Genomic DNA, 18,715 nt, shown 5'->3' with positions numbered 1-18,715 from the left:
ACTTCTGGGTGGTCACGCTGGACGCTGCCTCTGCTGGAACAGCGCTCCCCTCACCTCCTCCTCTCGCCCGCTGCTGCCCACCTTCCAGCTGAAACACCCTTGCAGTGGGAGTCCTTCCTGTGCCCCCTCTTCAGGAGAACACATTCCAAATGGCACCCTGTATTTTGCCACCATCACACATGCTGTTTCGCTGGTGCACTCTTCTGAATCCCCCACAGAACTACAAGTTCTACGGGGGCAATGAGCTGGTCTGTGTAGTTCGCAATGAAATCCTCTTTACCTGGTACCGTGCCTATCACATAACAGGCACTCCATGAGCAGCCATTAATGAATGGCTGTCTATCTTCACTGAAGAATAGTCATCAGAATAAAAAATAATAATAGCAGAATAATAATAGGAGCCGCCATTTATTGAGCTGTGAGGCAGCGCGCTAGGCCCTTTATATGTGTGTCTCATTTAATCTGTGCTCTTTCTGGCACATTCCAGCTGTCTCTCCTATGCTCATTCAGTGGTCCATGCACCTTATAGAGCATATGGAGACATTACTCCAGTCCGGTCAGACCTGACGTCTACACCAAGCCCAGGTCTTGATGCCCACCCACTATGCCCAAAATCTTGCCCTCTGAGGGTCTGGGGTCCTAACCCCAAATAAGCTCCACATCGTCTCCAATGAGGCATTTTTGCCCAGGATTGTCATTAAAAAAACTTCTTTACAAAAATACATGAGGGCTTCCCTGGTGGCGCAGTGGTTGAGGGTCCGCCTGCAGATGCAGGGGACGCGGGTTCGTGCCCCGGTCCGGGAAGATCCCACATGCCGCGGAGCGGCTGGGCCCGTGAGCCATGGCCGCTGAGCCTGCGCATCCGGAGCCTGTGCTCCGCAACGGGAGAGGCCACAACAGTGAGAGGCCCGCGTATCGCAAAAAAACAAAACAAAACAAAACAACAAAAATACATGAAATACCATTAAACAACCTAATAAACAAAAACTTCATTTAAATTAGAGTCAGGAGACCATAAGGGAGAGCTGCCACACCCTACTACTCGACATCAAATGTAGAACAACAGGAAGAGACGTACATTTGCATCTCCAACAGGAAGAAGGTTATTACTTTACCACTCAGCAAGAGGAAGGAAGCATTTCTCCCTGCCCAGCAACAGCCCTGCCAATGAGAGACTGTCACAACTCAGCCAATGAAAATTCCCAGTTTCCTCCAATGGCCTTTTTGTTTGTAACAGCCCCTCCCAACTCCCCCTTCTCCTCTATAAAAGACTGTTCCTCTCCTCTGTCTCTGGAATTGCCTGTGCTTCCCCAGAGATCACATGTCCTTGATTGCAATTCTTCGCTGTTCCTGAATGAACCCATTTTGCTGGTAAAAATAAGTGGCTGTTTTATTGTTTTAGGTCAACAAGTTCTAGCAAAGGAATAGAAAAAAGCAAGAATGAAAGTTACTTTAAATTAGAAACTACTGACTTATTAGTCCTCTTATTATCCACAGTATTTTGAACATAGTAAGTACCTAGTAAATGGTTGTTGAATTGAATAAAAAAAAATCAGTCACTTCTTGCTGATCTAAAGGTTTAATTTAATGGGTCGAGTGCCCTTTCTTTGATGGTTAGGCATTGGTAGTTAGCCAGTAAATCCTATGTACTTGGATGTTCAACAAGTAGATTTTGAAGATTTTCCTAATAGAATAGTAAGGGAGTAACTTGGGTAAGAGGAGGGAATAATAGGATGAGAAGAGAGAATGATGACTTTTTAAGGGGTAGGTAGAGGTTTACCGATTAGCTTTAAAAAACGCAGACAGCAGATTTAACTCAACATTAAGAAAACAGGTCAATTTACACTTCCTCATAACTCATGCTGGAATTGCTTGTCCAAGCTAAAAATTTGGCCCTTTTCTCTGACTACCAAGAATGCTGTATTCAGGGAGCTCCGGACACTCCTCAAAGCTGATTTTAAAAAGGGGTCTTAATGAGCTAATACTTTTTAAAAGATGTGAATTTGGGAATTCCCTTATAACAAACTCTAAAACAAAAAGCTACCTCATTAACAACAAAGATAGCCTAGAATAGGAACAATACCATCAAAACCAATATTTTGTAGATCAGTAATATAAAATATCTAAAATAAGTTTATATATCTATATACAGAGACAGAGAGTTACAGATACTCCAGAAATCACTTTTAAGTAAATAATCAACTTCAATAATCCAACTCTAAATTAAATTGCATAACATAGAATACTTAACTGGAATTTTAAAAATAAACATTTCAATGGGAAGATCCTAATTTCATTAAATAAATATATTTGAGAAAAATATATTAGCTCCCTGGGGAAATGTAAAACAAATGAGTGTACTGTAAGTACAAATATCTCAGTACATATTCTGACAGAGAAATTCATACTACAGATGGTAAACACATAAATCACCGTAGATTAAAGAAGCATGAAAGAAAAGCAAGCAAACTGTGATTATAATGAATTCTAAGCATTTATGTATTAACAAAAATCACCGAACAAAATAAAGAACATTAATTTGAGTTAAAATACAGCATTTTGTGGAGCAAAGCTTTAAATGCCTTTAGGGACCCACTGATGCAGTAAATCACACTGCTCTCACATGCCACGGCATGCCATGCTGCAGGATACGGCCAGGCCACTGCCATCTGTGACTGTGACATAAGTTAATGACCGTGTCGTTATAAATAAAACCATCATTCGAAAACAAGAACTATCCCCAGATAAGAGAGAATTTGAGAGATCCTCACAAGAGCGATGGATTAAATGGGAATCCTCGCCATCCAGTGAGAGGCAGAGAGTAGTTTGGGGAAACAGAACCATTAATTAAGTGATACTGGGGGAAAACAAAACAAAACAGGGAAGCAGCAGCCTAAGGCTTCTCCCAAAGCAACTGGATGCTCGTGCTACACAGAAGATGAAGAGCCATTGGTTTCTGTCCCCACCTCTCTCAAATGAGGAAGCTGTTATCCATGATTTAGAATTGTGAAGAAAACAGTGATAAGAAAATAATAGTCCTAAGGCCAAAGGCAGAGAAGGACTCTGAGCCCCAAGGAGGCAGCATCAAAGGAAGATGGTGGTATATCGCACGTAAGACGCACGAGGGGACACAGTTCCCACTAAAACAGTAAACCAAGAGTCAACTGTATGGCACAAGGAACAGAACAGACCCTAACAAGTCTAAGGTAAAACTGTTCCTCCAAAAATAACAACTTTGTAATGCATGCTGACAGAGGGGAAATTTCCTTCCATAAGCGCAAAGCAGAAGCCAATGATTCCTGGGTGCACAGGCACCCTGGCCTCTCTAGCAGAGGGTCTCTGAGAACTGCGGGCCTGAGAGACCACCCAGTGAAGAGCCTTCGCTCCTCATCCTGGCTCCCGTGCCAGGGGGACCTCACTGCCCAGGTGGAGAGAGGCTGCACTGGATGCCCTTGGGACTCTTCACGAGGCTTTGAAAGGATGCCACTGAGACACTGCTCATTAAGCCCCAGTGTCCTCCACTTCCAGCTTCTCAAGGAACACAGCCTCTGGTCCTAGCATCCTGAATATCTGTGCTTCTTTGAAACAAAGAGCTTGCTTTATCTGATGAGCCTTGGGAGCCAGGCAGCTGGCTAGGATTCCCTTTTCCTGTTGGCTGCAACACAGCGTATCACTAAAATCAGGCAGTCATGGCGAAGGACCCAGGCTCTGCATGCTTCTATCAGCCTCACATCTGGCTCTAGTTTGAGGGCCTACTTTTCTTTGCTTCTAACTGATACATTTGTTTTTGTACTCTCTGTATCCTTTTCACCAACTTTAAATGCATTTTAGAACTAAACAAGATATAAATTTTAAATGAGTAAATAAGTATAAAAAATACAAACATTAGGGCTTCCCTGGTGGCGCAGTGGTTGAGAGTCCGCCTGCCGATGCAGGGGACACAGGTTCGTGCCCCGGTCCGGGAAGATCCCACATACCGCGGAGCGGCTGGGCCTGTGAGCCATGGCCGCTGAGCCTGCACGTCCGGAGCCTGTGCTCCACAACGGGAGAGGCCTGCGTACCGCAAAAAAAAAAAAAAAAAAAAAAAACTACAAACATTAATTTTTCCAGTAAGAAAATTAAGGTCTAAAGAACTGCCAACAGTAATGTGTACTAGAAAAAACATATGCCAGGCTAAAATATTCAGTAATAAATTAGAGAAGTTAAACTAAATGTTTGTATAGTGAAAAAAGGATAATAAATCAATTTGTCTATAATTTCTTTTTTTTTTAATAAATAAATTTATTTATTATTTTTGGCTGTGTTGGGTCTTTGTTTCTGTGCGAGAGCTTTCCCTAGTTGCGGCGAGCGGGGGCCACTCTTCATAGCGGTGCACTGGCCTCTCACTGTTGCGGCCTCTCTTGCTGCGGAGCACAGGCTCTAGGCGCATGGGCTTCAGTAGTTGTGGCACGTGGGCTCAGCAGTTGTGGCTCGCAGGCTCTAGAGTGCAGGTTCAGTAGTTGTGGCACACGGACTTAGCTGCTCTGCGGCATGTGGGATCTTCCCGCACCAGGGCTCGAAATCATGTCCCCTGCATTGGCAGGCAGATTCTTAACCGCTGTGCCACCAGGGAAGCCCTGTCTATAAGTTCTTTGGGAAAATATTTTCTATTTTATTAACAACATAAAATGGATATATGCTCCTATGTAGGAGCAAAACCTGTTGGAATATGGTGTTTGAAGGGTCCTGGTGACCAACAGTACGCATCAAAGATACTCCAAGATGAGGTAAATTTAGGAAAAAAATCATTTCATATCAGGGAGCCTGCCAAAGGCCACATCTATATGTCACCAGAGGTGGAGTCATAAATCATAAAGGCTCTGTCTGCCAAGGGTCTGCTCTTTATCGTAAACTGTCGGTGCAAATCATTTCTGAGGTCCTTTGGAATGTGGTAATGAATAACCTTGGGGGACAGGCTGAACATTTACCATAACGAAGTCCAAAGGATACCAAGGGAGAAGGTCAAAATTCAATTCAACAAAAACTCCTTGAATGTTAACCACTTGAGGGATTCAGTGATGAACCACCCATAGTCCCTGACCAGAAGAATCCGAAATCTAGTGAGGGAAAAAATACATACACTACATACAAAGAAGAATGGTGATTAGCCCTTTAACAGAGGTACAAAGAGTTATGGAAGCACCACAAAGGAATGCACTTCCTTCTGGAAAGAAGCCAGAAATTAGGAATCGTCTATCAGAGCTGTCTAAAGTCGCTGACTAACAAAGATTAACATAGTAAATAAATGGCCCATATGCTGCCATTTATGACACTGGTTCAAACAGCAAATCTCTTACCCTCTTGAGAACCCTGGAGGATGTGATACAGGTGGCAGGTGGCCAAGCATTTTAACCCCCACCTTGACTAGGAAACAATGATGAATAAAAGGAAAACCTCAGGGGGTTACCATCTCTTGCTGATACTTGTGGAATGACAAAATGAAGAATGAAGTGATGAGTACATGACCCAAATGCTGAGCACACGTGAATCAGAGCACCATGAGAACTAACCACAGCTTTATCGTCATCTGTGACACTTATTACCATGTAACATACGCTATATTTTATTTATTTTTGTTGTTACTGTGGTAATTTAGTTCCACTTTTGTCTAAGTACCAAGACATATTGTGGGCACTTAATAAATATTTATTGAATGAACAAATGAAAGATGAGTCTTAAAAAAAAAAAGTTAACACCGATTAACCCAGTGCTTCTAGGAATAACGCCATGGTAATAAGCTACCATTTACCAAGCATTTATTATGTGTCAGACACTCTTCTAATCCTGTTACAGGTCTCACAATAACCCATGAAGAAAGGAAGGCAAAGGGGAGAAATGTCTTGGCTGAGGTTACAGTTTGTAAATGCCAGAGCACTGTTCTTTCTAAGTAGATAACCTCAAATGCGACCAAATAAGTATTTGCAACGATGCTCATTACACTGCTTTTTTAAAACCCTAAGACAATCTAAATACCTAACAATAAAGGGCAGCTTTCACAAATTGTACCCCATTCATGACGGGAGTATCATATAACCACCGTTTATATGTATGGGTTGATTTATGTACAGATTCCCTCCTCAACCCATTCCCCACACTCGCACATGAGCAAATGTAATGACAGTGGCCGCAGTGGTAGCAGCAGGACCTTCCTGTCCTCTGTCCTTTGAGTGTAAATGCAGTGAATGTGATCTTGAACTCCTTCCCCCAAACGTGCTCCTCCGAGCCCTTCCAGCAACTTTTTAAGTATCTGACCCAGAATACTACCTCTCCTTCCACTTGACAACCTGGAACCACACATTATTTCCTACACTAAACTGTAACTTACAGCAGTATATTTGTCCTGTTCCCAGTATCAGAGGGAACGTATCTAATATTTCTTCATTAAGTGCAATCTTTGATATAGTTTTTGGTATGTAACCTTAAAGAAGTTCCCTTTTGTTACTAATTTGTTACGTGCATGTGTTTTTAAAATCATAAATAGGTGTTGAAATTTATCAAATGTTTTTGCTGCACTGAGATAGTATTTTTTTCCTCCATTCTTTTAAATGTGCAGTATTACATGCATAGATTTTCTGATAATGATTACAGTAGCTTCATAAAATGAGCTGAGCATTTTTTTCTTTACCTTCTAGTTTCTGGGACAACTGAGAAAAAGGGACTGTTTCTTAACAGTTTAACAGAAATCACCTATAAAATTTCCCCTAGAGATTTTGGGAGAAAAGGCCTTTGACTACTATTTCCTTGCCTGCTTTAATCATACATTGGTCAAACCATGTTCTCTATTTCTTCTCATGACAACTTTGGCCTTTTATATTTTTTCTGAAAATTTATCAATTTAATTTAATTTCCCCCCTCCAAATTTATTAGCATATATTTGTTCCAATACTTTTTTCATCTGAAAATGTCTTTGGTCTATAGCCTAATCTTCTGTTAGCATTTTGTTTTCTTCATGTTTAGTCTCTTAGAGGTCTATCTTTCAAAGATCCATTTTTGGATTTTCTTAACCTTCTCTATCATTTACTATTATCATTGTTCTGTATTTTATTGCCTTCAGTACTTTACTTCCTTCCTTCTAGCTTCCCTGAACTTTGTTTTTCTTTTTTTCTATGCCAACCTCTGAGTTGAATGCTTGGCTCACTTATTCTTTAACCGTTCTTGTCTGCTGATAAAGGTACTTAAGACTATAAAATGCCTTTAGCGCGGCTTGAACTATAGCCCGCAATTCTGACATTTAACGTTTTCACTACCTTTCAACTCTAAATATACCGTAATTTCGTTTTTATTTCCTTTTTAACCCAAGGGTTATTTAGAAATATGCTGTTTAATTTGTAATCATAAGGGATTTTTTTATTGGGGGGAGGGCCATCATTCTGTGAGTAATTTCTCGTTACACTGCACATATTCAGGGAACCTAATTTGTATCACTTCCATTCTTGGAAATTATTGAGCTTCCTTTATAGCATAATATATACCCATTCCACATGAGCCCCCCCCACAAAAAAAATCACATTTCTCTGTTAGGCATACAGCTTTAGGCATATTTCTAATAGCTCAAGCCTATTAATTGCGTTGTTCAGGACTTCTCCATGTCTGCTTATTTTTTAACTTCAGGATTTAAGTTTCTGACAGCAGTGTGTTAAAAATCTTGAAATACAATTGTTGATTTTCTCTCTCTCTCAGCAGCTGTCAATTCCTGCTTGGTATATTTTCAGACTGTATTGTTAGATACCTATGTTTTTGATGATTATACCTTCTTGTAGTCTTGACATTCCAATGCTCCTTTTATCAGTATATAACATTCCTTTCTCCCTTATATTTACTTTAAGTTACTGCTACTTTCTCTTGGATCATATTTGTGTAGTATACCTCTTTTCTATCCTTTCATTTTCAACCTTTTTCTGCCTTTTCTTGAAGTATGTTTCTTGTAGATAACTCATTTTTGCATCTTGTTTTTCTATTCAGTCTAAGGATTTCTCTTTATAATGAATAAGCCAGTAATATATATTGTGATTAATGTCATATTAGACTCTGATCACTTTTATCACATTTCCCACTTAATGTACTTTCTTTTTGTCTTCTTCCCCCACCCCACCTCCCTTTCCTATTTCTGATTAGGAAAATCAAGTTTTCTTCTGCTGGTTTAAAAGCTGCACCTTCTGTTTTCTGTATGCACAGTGGCTGCTTTTAAGGTCCACTCTTATGTTTATCTAACCCTACTGTCAAGTCCCTTTGGTTTCCTCTCAATCAAATAATGCAGATAATGTCTAGAATTTGGGTTATTTTGCCTGTTTCTCTGTCTTTTTATTTTGGTCCTTCACTTTGGTCCAGCCCACGTCACAAATCAAAACGTAAATCAGCCTGCACTTACAGGAAACACCTGTCAAGGAACCTAACACACACCCAGCACAGTCCTCCAACTCAGTTTGGCTAGCTCACCTGACCCTAGAAAACAGGGCCTGCTAGCCTTACCAGGAACTCTCCAGCCTCCTAGCCAGCTGTCCTCTTTCTGTTTTGCTGCCTCTAACACTCCATAAAACCTCGTTCTTACCCTGTACCCCTCAGGAACGATGCTCCCCTGCTTGTGAGGCACTGTACTCCCTGAGTCCAAGGACTGTCTTTCCTTGAACAAAGCATATCCAACTCACTATTAAATTATATTATTTTTTGTCATTTACAGCTTCAATAAACTCTCCAGGGCATCTGATTCCTCCTCACTTCCCTTATCTCTTGGAGCTGCTCATGTGTTTGTTACCCCACATATTCAGATACTCCTCCCAAAATATTTCAATGTGGGTCTTCATATGGAAAGTTTTATAAGGCCTTGTACAGCTGAAGGTATAATTCAAGGCAGTGGGAAAGGTGAAAGCAAAACTTACCGTGAATGTACTTAATGCCACTGAACCGTACACTGAAAAACAGTTAAAATGGTAACTGTTATGTTATGTATATTTTACCCCAGTTAGAAAGAATAGCTAAGAAAGCTTTCCTCCATGACACCTCCGGCTGCCTCCCGCACAGGCTGCAGCCACAGGCTCCCCAGCTACACAAAAGTTCAGGCAGCCTTCCGTCTCCGCGAGGGGGTCCTCATGTTCTGTTGTTAGTTAGTTCTCAGCACCGGGATCTCCCTGAGTCTCTGCGCTAGTCTACCCTTCGGCTGGCACTAAAAGCCCACGCACCGCTTCTTGGATGTCAAACCCAAAGAAGGTTATGCCGAAGTATTTTCTACAATGAGCGTATTTTACTTGAACAAACAGAAAATGTTATTTTAAAGGTAAGGGTCAAGGCTGATAATGGCAAGTTATTTTTGGAAACTTTACACCATGGTCTGAAATCCTGGGCGATAGGATCCGCCTCGCACTTGGAATCATTTTTCACTAGGGCACTATGCAGCTTCCCAAACATAAAATTATATTCCCCAGGTGAACGCTGGCTCTGAGGCAGCATATCGTAGAGAGATGGCATTGCTTTCTGTCCTAGATCAACTACATAAACGTAGCCGCGGGTTGGTAAAAGAGACCTAAAATATTTATTATGACTGCATATTTTCTCTGTATTTCCCCCCACTGGCATTTTTTGTTAAAATTAATCTTTCTCAATCCATTTTAACAAGAAAATGAAAGCAAATGTGAATTTAAGAAGAAAACTTTGAAAAGAGAGTGAAATATTCATAACGTACAGGTTCCTTATAAAAATAAGTTCCCAGTGCAAGGCCAGCCCTACAATGAATCTTGTTTATATCCATATTCAGAAAAACCTATTTAGTTTGCTTGTTAGAAACAGTGCATTCTGGAAGGAAACATGCTGTTTGTAGCCTGGCCTCTGATAATATCTCCTGGAGCTTCAGAATGTAAATATGTGAAGACCACGTGTAAGCTATAGAGGGACAAACTAAAATCATCAAATTCACATTTAGGGGCCCTGTGTTGATTTATAAATGATGTACTGAGCACTTACTATGTGCTGGACATTATGTCTGACCAATAACTACCATTTAGGAAAACACATACACATCCTGATGAGCAAGTCTCTCTAGGAAACACGTCATCAGGAGAATGTTTATCCTCTCGGGGACTTCCAGCTTCCACAACCGCGCTTACTGTTTCTAACATATAGAACCGCACTGGGATATGCATGTGGGAATAAAGAAGTGAGCAGAAAGGAGACAGCGTCTTTCCTTTCTCCACTAGAAGCTCTGTCCCTGATGCCTGAAGGAAGCAGCAAGCACAGACACTTAGACAGCTGGCTCGGAAGTATTTCTGACCCAAAGCCGGCCTACTATCCTGAAGACATGATGCAGGCCTTAGACTCTGAGGCTGAGTGCTAGGGATCTGACTCAAGAAACGAGCGAGAGAGAGTTCAAAGGGCGCGTTCTGCTAACTCTGGAGACACATCAGGATTAAATGAAGATTTCCTGGCTTGCCTGTTCTATGTAGCAGGTACCATCTTATCCTACCCTCACCAAGTTTACAGTCCAGGGCTGTATTTTGCAGGGGAGGGAAGCAGAGGAAAGAAGAGATAATAAGTACCTTCATCGTGTAAAATATATATAGTATGCTGATATGATAAGTATAAAAAAAATAAAGTGGGAAAGGGGAACATGCTTCGTGGTAGGTGTGAAATTTTAGATAGGATGGATGGGATGACCTCACTGCAAATGTGACTTCTGAGTACAGACCTAACTGAGAAGCAGAAGCCAGCCATCTGGATATCTGGGGGAGAGCTGGTCCGGCAGAGGGAAAGCAACTGCAAAGCCTTGAAGAAGCACCAGCTCAGGCACGCTGGAGGAACAGCAAGGAGGCCAGACTGGCTTAGGCAGAGAGCCAGGAGGATGGGAGGCTGTAGGAGGGAGGTTACAGAGGGGTGTGCAGGTCACTCCAGACAGGGGGCGGCCACCGGAGAGTGATGTGTCAAGTGTGGCCATGACCTGACCTGTGTGTTTATAGGGTCACGTGGTTCCCATATGGACACTGGGGAGAAAGGCGGGCAGGGAGCTGGGGGGTAGACATGGCAAGACCAGTTACAAGGCTCCTGCATAAACCCAGGTGAGAGATGCTAAGACAAACTGAGCCAATATTTAAAAGGTTAAGAGTTTATTTGAGCAAAAATCAATTTGAATCAGGCAGCCCAAACAGGAAGTGGTTAGAAGCACGCCACCCCAAAGGAGCCAGGGTAAAAACTTCTATAGAGAAAGTGTGGAAGCAAAGGAAATCATTTGATTGGCTACAGTAAAGCCAAGCTGGTTGTTTGTGATCAGCTGTCCTTAGTGTTTTGATTTTGTAACCTTGAGGCATTTACAAGCTTAGGTTTTAGTTTGCTTACAAAGGCCACCAGCATTAGAGTCACTTCAGTCTAATGGATTCCTTGTTCAATTAATTTAAGAGATAATGGTGCCAGATGACGGTAGTAGTAGGGGTGGTTACAAGTGCTCTAATTCAGAATATAGACTCAAGGCAGAGACAAAAGTAATTCCAAATAGACTGGATGTAGACGGTGAGAGAAAGAAGCAAGTCATGGATGACTCAACAATTTTTTTGTCCAATGAACTGGAAAGACAGTTGCCATTAACTAAGATGAACTGAGGGGTAAAGACAAAAGACATACATTTGAACGTCATCTGCATACAGACAGTGCTCAAACAGAATGTAATTAATTGGACATTTCTATTTCTCAAAAGCAACAGAGATGTGTTAGTTAGGGGTATTCGGACACACACAGTGCATTTTCCAGAAGCATGATATTATTTTATGATAGATAACATTTAAAATAATTTTTGCAACAGAGCAAACATTCCTAATATGAAGTAGAATTTTAAATGTCTATGAGTTTTTAAGATAAAACACCAGACTTCAAAGAAATGTACTTGTGACAGGTTGTTTTGAGCTATGTTCTGGTCTCCTGGGGCTGTGCATTTCTCTCTTCTGCCAATACAGGTTTTTCTGTGTTCTTTCAAGTTCTGAGGAGCTCAGTAGTTTTTAAGTTTATTCAACATCAATCATCTTGAAACATTTATTGAGTGCCAAGAACTATACTGGGAACTAGGGATACAGCAGCAAGGCAAGAGTCCCTGCCCTTGTGAAGTCTATAGTCTATGTTGATACTAAGTTCATCTGTGCTTGTTTTTGTTTTGGTTGAGTTTTTAAAGGAAAACACAGTGTCGTCTCTATTTAAACTATGCAGGGTTATTTTGGAGGTTCAAATATTTATGATTGTGAAAATAGTTTAGAAACTGTAAGCAGATATGCAGGTAAATTGAATCGACACTTCTTTTACAACAGGGCTTCAGACAGATAAAGTAAAAGCTATTGCAAGACACTTAGAAATGAATCAGAATGGAGTACAAATGAATGACTTACATCTGAGGATGCCGATTACTACATCTGGGCACTAAATCGGTCCCCTAAGTGTCCTGGCACTAAAGAAAAACTTAAATCATGTATCTTTTCGTTTTCTGGCAAAAGAAACACAAAAATTCACTGGCAGAGAAAATATTTTTCCTGGAAATGGACTGAAGCGGGGTTCACATGGGTCTTCAGGTAAGCCATACTGGATAACAGAGTGGACAAGAAGACTGTCCACTACCATTTTACAAAGGAGACAACAGCATTGTTCAAATTGATGCTTCCTATGCTGATGAGTTATAAAGTCAGACTTCGTAATAGTAAATTATCCCTGCAAGAGTCATTATTCTGTACTGTTTGGGGTTTTGTTTCCAAGTACACATTTGACTTTTGTAATATTACTAAAAATAACTATTTATATATCATAGTTAGGTTCAGCATCTCAATTACAGACTGAAAGCTTCAAAGAAAACACCTTCAGTTGGAGAGGGCATGCTTCCTATTTTCATTCTTAAGTTTTCAAAAACATACATCCTGTATGTAACAGGAAAATTTAAAACATTCAGCTGTTGCTTCTCATACCCATTAGTCAAAAGCCTGCTTTCAAACAATCTTAGATGTGTGACTTCAAGTACAGTAGGAAAAAGTGATTATATGAATTTAGAGTGGAATATACATTTGCGTAATAAAATACATATTAAAAACATACCAATATTCCTTGTTTAAATGCTACTTTAAAAATATTTTTGATAGGGCTTCCCTGGTGGTGCAGTGGTTGAGAGTCCGCCTACCAATGCAGGGGACGCGGGTTCATGCCCCGGTCCGAGAAGATCCCACATGCCGCGGGGCGGCTGGGCCCGTGAGCCATGGCCGCTAAGCCTGCGCATCCGGAGCCTGTGCTCCGCAACAGGAGAGGCCACGACAGTGAGAGGCCCACGTACCGCAAAAAAAAATTTTTTTTTGATAATCCCTAATATAGATTGGTTTGTCATTAACAGAAGGGGAAATGTCTACTGAACCCAAAAGCTATTACAATTAAGCATATTTTAGAAATTATTTTTACAGTCACGATTTAACTACTATTTAGGTATCTTGCCCTGATAACTACCGCCATGGACTGCAGCAGCTCCTGGTTCCCAGTGGTCATGTCTGGGCTGCCCCTCAAGTGCCCTCCCCTCTCCCACCCCCTTCACACAGCAACAATCTCTATCTCCTGGTCCACGCTGCCCATGCTGCTTCACCAATCACTGCCCCTTCCCCAGTGACTGGAGAAAGTTGGGAATGTGACCCAAACCAGGCTAATCTCAATCGTCCCTGGGATCTTTTCAAAGAAATCCTCAAAGAGGGAGGTTCCCTTTCCTTCTGACTGAAGGAGTTAGGATAAGACCCTAGAGGCTACCAATGATTCCACTGCAGGCGGTATAGAGAACCCAATATTTAAGAAGAAAAGATAAGAAATGGGTAAAGAGACTGTGTCCCAGGTTCCAGTCTCAGAGACCCCCAGAGCTCTCTTGTCCCCTCCACAATTCCTGTGATCCTATTACCTACTACAAGATCCTTCCAAGAAATCCTCTGTGCTCCAGCAATTTCTCTGAACCATATGAAACTGCCATTTCTGTAAATCAAAATTGTCTAATTTGACAACCATATTGGCAATTTCAACTGGTTCTGCCTAACAGGTCATGTCAAATTTATGCCACTTGGAACTTAAAGAGTCTTTGGTGACTACAGCTGCCAATACTGAATGGAATTTTCAAACTATGTGATAGAAAAAAAAAAAACCCACTACCTTATCTAGTATTAACCATTGCTAGTAAAGATAAAGATATATATGCAAATACCTATATACATCTACACACGTTTTTAAATTTACACATAGTATGAATCCATGTGATTGCATAAAACTTCTAGTAATGCAATGTCTCAAATCACGTGGCAGTGTAAATGTGTCACTGGGGGCACATGTTCTGGAATTACACTGCCAGGGGTCAACTCAAAGTAACAAGTTCTTAGCTTTTTTTTCAATTGAAAATTATATTGAGATAATTATACATTCACACACATTTGTAAGAAATTATAGAGATTTTTAGTACCTTTCACTCAGTTTTCTGCAACAGTAATATTTTCCAAAACTATAGAATATTGGGACCAGGATTTGACATGGATATAATCCACTGCTCTTTCTCAGATTTCCCCAGTTTAACCTGTTCTTGTGTGTGTGTGTGTGTGTAATTCTACAATTTCAGCACAAATGTAGGTCCGTGTGTCACCACTACAGCCAATATACTGAATATTTCCGTCACCACACAGATCCCTGGTGTTGCCCTCCTGTAACCACAACCACTACCCTGCATCAAATTTCCTTACTGGTTATAAAACTCTTCAAATTACCTACTTCATCTTGATTGAGTTTTGGTAGTTTGTAGTTTTTGACAAATTGGTCCATTTCTTCTTAGTTGGCAAATGTATGAGCATAAAGTTGTCCTTTACGTCTTTTAATGGCTTCAGGATCTGTAGTGTTATCCCATTTCATTCCTGATATTAGTGATTTGTGTCTTTGTTTCTTTCTCAGTCTTGCTAATGGTTTATCAATTTTCTTTTTTTTTTAACAAAGAACCAGCTTCTTGCTTTACTGATTTTCTCTATTATTTTCCTATTTTCAATTTCATTGACTTCTGCTCTTTAATGTTCCTTTTTTCTGCTGACTTTCGGGGTTTTTTTCCTCTTCTTTTTCTAATATCTTGAGGTAGGAACTTAGGTTACTGATTTGAGACCCTTCTTCATTTTTGATGTAAAATTTAGGGCTGTACATTTCCCTCTCAGAACTGCATTAGCTGCATCCTACATAGTTTGATATGTTTGTTTTCATTTCCATTCAATTCTACACATTATTATTTCCTCTAAGATGTCTTTGATCCACATATTGCTTAGAAGTGTGCTGTCTCATTTTCACCTGCCTGGAGGTTTTCCTGTTGTCTTTCTGCTATTGAGTCCTTGTCTTACTCCACCGTGGTCAGAGAACACACTCTGCATGAGTTCAATTGTTTTAAACGTGCTGAGGTCTGCTCTAAGACATGGGATGTCTCCCATCCTGGCAAATGTCCTGTGAACTCTTGAGAAGTCTGCATTCTGTCACTGTTGGGTGGCATGTTCTAGAAATGCCAATCAGGTCATTGGCTGATTGTGTTGTCCAGCCTTTCTATACCCTTACTGATCTTCTCTCTAGGCAGTCACCCTGTCTAGGTTCAGCATACAGGTCATGGTCTACCTTTATGTGCTGTGGCTTCAATGACAGTCTAATTTTCAGAGGCTTTGCAGTGTTCTTTTGGTCTGCTTCATTTATCTGGTGCCAGTGAGGCTCCCAGTGGTGCTGAGAGGATGGAAGGGGTTTCCCCAAGTATGGCTGTCTGCTGTCTCTCAGTGGAAGAGGGAGAATGCCTACAGGCTGGAAGGGGCTTCCCAGGCCTAGCACTTACTGTGGCAGAATCCCCCTTACCTGTGTCCTGGCTACCTTGTGTCTCTGGACAGGGGAGGGTAGTCTCAGACCCACAGTGACAAAGGAGCTACTTGGCTGGGCCATTTGTTGTGGCAGGACGCCTGCAGCAGGGACTACTAAATGCCCAGGCCCCTCTCAGCCCCGTCAGGGAAGGAGCGGGCACACCCCGGCCGATAACTGTTGGCGGGGCTTCTACTGATCCCACTTGCTGCTGATGCCGGACTTGCTTCTGTTTGATCCAGGGAGGGAAAGGGCCTACTGGAGCTGCTTATGTTGCTAGTGTGGGGAGTCAGAAGACGCCAGGCCTCGCCGGCTCTTGTGTTGGCTGGGGAATGTATGAATAATAGGTCCTACCAGAATACGGTTCCTCCATTCCAGAGGTCCCAAACCAGCTGGCCTGCTTCTTACCACCTTTCAGAGTTCTCCTTTTTGGCCTCTTGCACTAGTTCTAAGGTTTATAGTTGTACTTAGTGGGGGGGAGGAGGGAGAAACAGATCTGTGCCATCTTGTACAGACTGGGAATCTCAAATTTCCAATTTTTTGACATTGAGTAAAATCTCTCTAAGTCTCAGATTCATTCCTAAAAACTAACTGTCTCATAGTCTGGTGAACATTAAATAGATAACACACATAAAGCTCTCAGCTCACCGCCTTCTATGAAAGAAGCGTTCAGAAAATGTCACAAAATATAAAGCAAAAATTAACTTTTGTGAAAAGATATGAATAGAAAGGGCAAGAATGAAATCCATTAAATAATTATACCTCTAGATGGTAGGATCATGGGTATTTTTAAATTTCCTTCTTTTATATTTCTCTGTATTTTCTAAGTGTTCTACAATTAACAGGTTTTCATTTGCAAGGTAAAAATTTTTAAATAACTAACCTAGATCTATACTTTATCACTTCTTATTTAAATATCTTCTGCACATTCTTCAGATAAAGTGAGGAAGATGATGAATACAACAATAAGATCCAAACTTATCTTTCATTTCCGGGTTTATGAGATGTCAGAATAAAATGACTGGGCAAGAGCACTAACCGCTGCTGCTTTGTTCTGAGAATGTGATGATTACTTCAAAGTCTTTCACTTCCCTTAACCCCTACAACGACTTAATTAGCAAACTGCATGACAGCTAAGATAAATGGCTTAACACGATTCACAGCCATGAGTAAGGTAAGATCCTTCTCTGTGGCTAGTCCAGCTCAGAAACATTGCTCGGAATCCACTTCACTGCAAGGAGCTCTCTACAGTGTGATCCACCCAAATGAAAATAATTTCTTCCAACGTAAAAACAGGTACCACAAACTAACATAGTAGCAAATTCTGCCTTCCTTTTGGACTACGTCAGCCTTGATGTACGGGGAGCATAGGTAGGTAAAAAGCTAGCAGCCTCTGGAGGATGGAGTTGCTCAGTGAGCGTTCCTTCAACAGACATCAGCTGAGGGCTTGGGACCATGACTTCAGCAAGCAGAGGGTCCAAAAGGGCAAGACCTCACGTTTAGCAGCTGTGCCAAACTGAAACCTCAGTGAAACCAGCACTTAATGCTCTCGATTACAGTTAAGAGTTTTTTAAAGATTGATAACATGAATCAGCATTTCTAGGTCTAAATAATTCCCTTGAGAAAAATTTTCTTTAAGAAAACCTTTAAGGTTGTCTGCTATATAAAACTACTAAATTCAGGGGCAAAGTGAGATCAGCTAAACTGCTATTTCTGTTTTTATTTTTGGAGAGCTTTAATTCCAGAAAAAAAAAAAAAGACTGAAAAGGCAGGCAAGCAAGCTTGAAGCTTAACTGACTCAAAAATTATTAACGTAATAGTGTATAAATATATACATAATTAGCCCATCTTAAAGCAGGAAAACATCACTGAAGGTTGGGTCCAACTTTACGCTTTGCTACAAAGTGAGGGAGAAACACTGCGGCTGATTCCCCATATGGATTTGAAAACTTTCACCGGAATAATCTTAGCAGATCTTATTACATAGGAACATTAAAAATTCATTTTATTTCAAATACCATAAAATAGTACAAGATGCTCATTTTAAATAATTCACATACCCATCAGGTACTGATATATTAAAATAATATGACCTATATTAATAAATATTGTATTATAAACACAGATGTGTTTTTTTTATTGACTGGATTGTACCCCCTAAAAACATCTACTCCTGGCAAACTACCGTTACAATAAACATTAATAAAATGCAAAAGAATAAAAAGGAAAAAGATTTTTAAACAAATTAAAAAAAAGAAAATTTAGTGTGCATAATTTAAAAGTAGATGAGGCCCTTAAATAGGTTGTTCTATCTTGCCATCCTGCTAAAAAACAGTATCAAAAGCTGGCTGAGTTTTCCCAACACTTACACATTTTAACCTTTACTTCTTTTAACAATCACAAATGATAAAGGAAGGTTTAAAATAAGCTAATATGTGCATTTCAACTAGGCTCCAGAGCAGTACTGCAAAAAAATTATAAGTACTTATCTTTAATAGAGGAAAACATTTCCTAGAAATACCAAAACATGAAGATAGAAGGAAATATGACGAGAGTTCTTATGAGAAGTATTTTCCCTCTTAAGCTATCATTTGTCACAGCACTAATATATCACACAAAGCGTTTCAAATTTTACTTCATATTTTAATGACTACAAGAAAGTTTCAGAGTACATCTGTCAAGTGGATATAATCAGCACAAGAAAATTCCTGCCTTGTTTTCTACATGTCCTAAAAGTCCACTTTTCGGAGTCCTGCATCAAGTGTTAAGGATGGAGAAAAACCAAACTAACATATGATACACAGGCAAAGAAGTATTCCAATTTATACTATTCCAATAAAAT

This window comes from Aethalodelphis obliquidens, unplaced genomic scaffold (assembly GCF_003676395.1).
Source record: "Aethalodelphis obliquidens isolate GAN/ISIS:26980383/991018 unplaced genomic scaffold, ASM367639v1 scaffold30, whole genome shotgun sequence".
In the NCBI taxonomy this organism is placed as follows: Eukaryota; Metazoa; Chordata; class Mammalia; order Artiodactyla; family Delphinidae; genus Aethalodelphis; species Aethalodelphis obliquidens.
Note: the sequence above shows the minus strand (reverse complement) of the source record.